The following is a 2881-nucleotide window of genomic DNA, read 5'->3' as shown; positions in this document are numbered from 1 at the left end:
TCCAATGAATATTCAGGGCTGATTTCCTTTAGGATGGACTGATTTGATCTCCTTGCAGTCCAAGGGACTTTCAAAAGTCTTCTCCAACACTACAGTTCAAAAGCATCAATTTTTCGATGTTCAGCTTTCTTTATAGTCCAACTCTCACACCCATACATGACTGCTGGAAAAATCATAGCTTTGACTAGACGGACCTTTGTTGGCAAAGTAACATCTCTGCTTTTTAACATACTAAGTTTGTCATAGCTTTTCTTCCAAGGAGAAAGCATCTTTTAATTTCATGGCTGCAGTCACCATCTGCAGTGATATTGGAGCCCAGGAAAATAAAGTCTGATACTTTATGGGACTGGATGCCATGATCTTCATTTATTGAATGTTGAGTTTTAAGACAGCTTTTCCACTCTCCTCTTTCACTTTAATCAAGAGGTTCTTTAGTTCCTCTTGCTTTCTGCTATAAGCATGGTGTTATCTGCATATCTGAGGTTATTGATATTTCTCCCAGCAATCTTGATTCCAGCTTGTGCTTCATCTAGCCCGGGATTTCTCATGATGTATTCTGCATTTAAGTTAAATAAGCAGGGTGACAATATACAGCTTTGAGATACTCCTTTTCCAATTTTGAATCAGTCTGTAGTTCCATGTCCAGTTCTAACTGTTGCTACTTGACCTGCATACAGATTCCTCAGGAGGCCGTAAGATGGTCTGGTATTCCCATCTCTTGAAGAATTTTCCAGTTTTTTGTGCTCCACACAAAGGCTTTGGCATACTCAGTAAAGCAGAAGTATCTTAGCATTGTTTTAAATTGTATTGCCATGGTTACATGTAAGAGTGAGCTTCCCCCAATTTATTGACTCCTCCTCTCTCAATCCACTTTTCCTTCCTGTGGGTTTTTTTTGCCCCCTGGGAGCTAAGGTGCAGATATAGTAAGAATAGTTACTTTTCCCTATGAAACATTTTCTTCCAGTCTGTGGCTCAACTGTAGACATTATGTACAGTCCTTTTCATTCCACAAATGTCTTCAAATATTAAGAATTTTAATTTTAAAAAAATCACACATACAGTCGAAATTTTTAGAGATTGAGAATCTCCACCCTTGCCTGATTTTTGCTTAGGGTGAGCCTGGCCCTTTATCCTCCCTGTGGTCTGCCTATTACTTTCAGAGCAGCATTTCTCCATACTCACTGAGAGACAAATCCAGAACAGTATTTGTTTTACAAAAGTTTTTTTTAAAAAATAGAATTGCTTTGTCATAAGCATATTCAGGAAATCCTGACAATTTGCCTCTTTGATCAAGTTTTCTCAATTTCCAAAATCTTTTTTTTTTTTTTTTCCAAAATCTTTTTCCCACATGCCAACATTTGACATTGCACACTTGCTTTCTGGCCTAATGCTAGCCTGGAACCAGTGGGGTTGAGAATTTTTTCAGATGCACTCTTGTCTTGGGGTTCCTCTCCAAGAGGCTTGTTCAGAAGTTCTGACGTTTATATAGCAGTATTTGTCTTTTTATAAATCATGTGTAGTTTCCTTCCAATACGGGATACCAATTTTTTATGTGGGGTGTACATATTTATCTCGCAGTCAGCAGTTTATTTTACCTTTCTTCCTGCAAGATATGAGTTGTTAAAGCAGTGCAGCGTATGGATTCTTTCTTTACAGTTGGCAATGTTTAGCTTTGGTTTTATGGCTGTAAGACCATCCCTAAACAAGATCTTTTAAAATGGTAGTCTCTGAAGGCCTTTGGCCCCAAAACGTTCCCAAGGAGGTATTTGGGGTTTCATCTATTGCCTTCAAGGTGCAAAATCTCACTTAAAATGCTCTTAAGCATCATGACTGGAAAAACCTGATCTAATAAAAGTTATCCTCTGCTTCAAAACCCGGAACTGAAGCCCAGGAGCCAGGCTCACAACCTGCTCTTCGTTCTTCAAAGCACTCTCTTATCTCACCACAGAACGTAGTTAACCGGTGTTTAGAAACTAGGCCCGTCCACAGACGCTGCGGGAGGCCCGTGTGGGGCCCAGAACCGCTTCCCCGGAGCGGAGAGTTTGGTGGGGTCGGGCCACCTCCCCGGGGCGGGGTGAGGGGTCGGGGAGGTCACAGCACTCCACTCCAGGCTCCAAACTGCGGGCGATGAGACTCAGCACAGCCCGCACCGCCGGCGCCGAGCGCCGAAAACCCGCGCAGGCGCGGAAGGCCTCAGCAGCTCGGAGGCGGCACCGCGCGGCGGAAGCGGAAGCAGACGGGTACGATTCAATTGTCTTGTACTGTAACTTTCTCACGTCCTCTCCCACATGGTCTAGCGGTTAGGATTCCTGGTTTTCACCCAGGCGGCCCGGGTTCGACTCCCGGTGTGGGAAAGAGAGACTCTTTTAGAAGCCCGGTTAAGAAATTAACCGTCAAGAAAATTGAGATTCTTCTTAACAAGAAGACTCGATATAATTGAAGAAAGGTGCAGTTCTCTTAAGGGGAGTGGTGAGCTTGAAAATCTACCTTGTAATTTGTAACACAGGAAATGCTACTTGTGTAAGCAGTATCTCTATTTTTGTCCATGATATAATTTATTTAAAATGTTTATTGGTCAAACTCTATTAAACAAAAGAATTCTCTTATTTTCCTCCCAGCATTATTGACATTATATAGCTTATAATTGATATTATAATGCTGTGTAAGTTTAAGGTGTACAACATGATGTTTTGATACACATATTGTGAAATGATTATCACAATAGGGTTAATTAACACCTCGATCACCTCACTTAATTATATAATCAGCATATATTTTATACAGGGAATTCACTGCTCTCTTCTCCCACTAAGTGTTTCTGTCAGGAGGATAGAGAGTTGGCCAGGAGGAGATGAGAAAAGACCCAGGAAAATTGATGTTT

At 41.5% G+C, this 2881-nt stretch overlaps 1 non-coding gene across 1 annotated transcript; it reads left to right on the top strand.

The window, feature by feature from the left end:
• Positions 1 to 2282: 2282 nt before the first annotated feature.
• TRNAE-UUC (transfer RNA glutamic acid (anticodon UUC)) lies at positions 2283 to 2354 on the top strand. The gene has a single exon. It is a non-coding gene; the product is annotated as a tRNA-Glu (tRNA).
• Positions 2355 to 2881: the final 527 nt, after the last annotated feature.

This window comes from Bos indicus, chromosome 21 (genome assembly GCF_029378745.1).
Source record: "Bos indicus isolate NIAB-ARS_2022 breed Sahiwal x Tharparkar chromosome 21, NIAB-ARS_B.indTharparkar_mat_pri_1.0, whole genome shotgun sequence".
In the NCBI taxonomy this organism is placed as follows: Eukaryota; Metazoa; Chordata; class Mammalia; order Artiodactyla; family Bovidae; genus Bos; species Bos indicus.
This window is presented reverse-complemented; position numbering and strand designations above follow the sequence as displayed.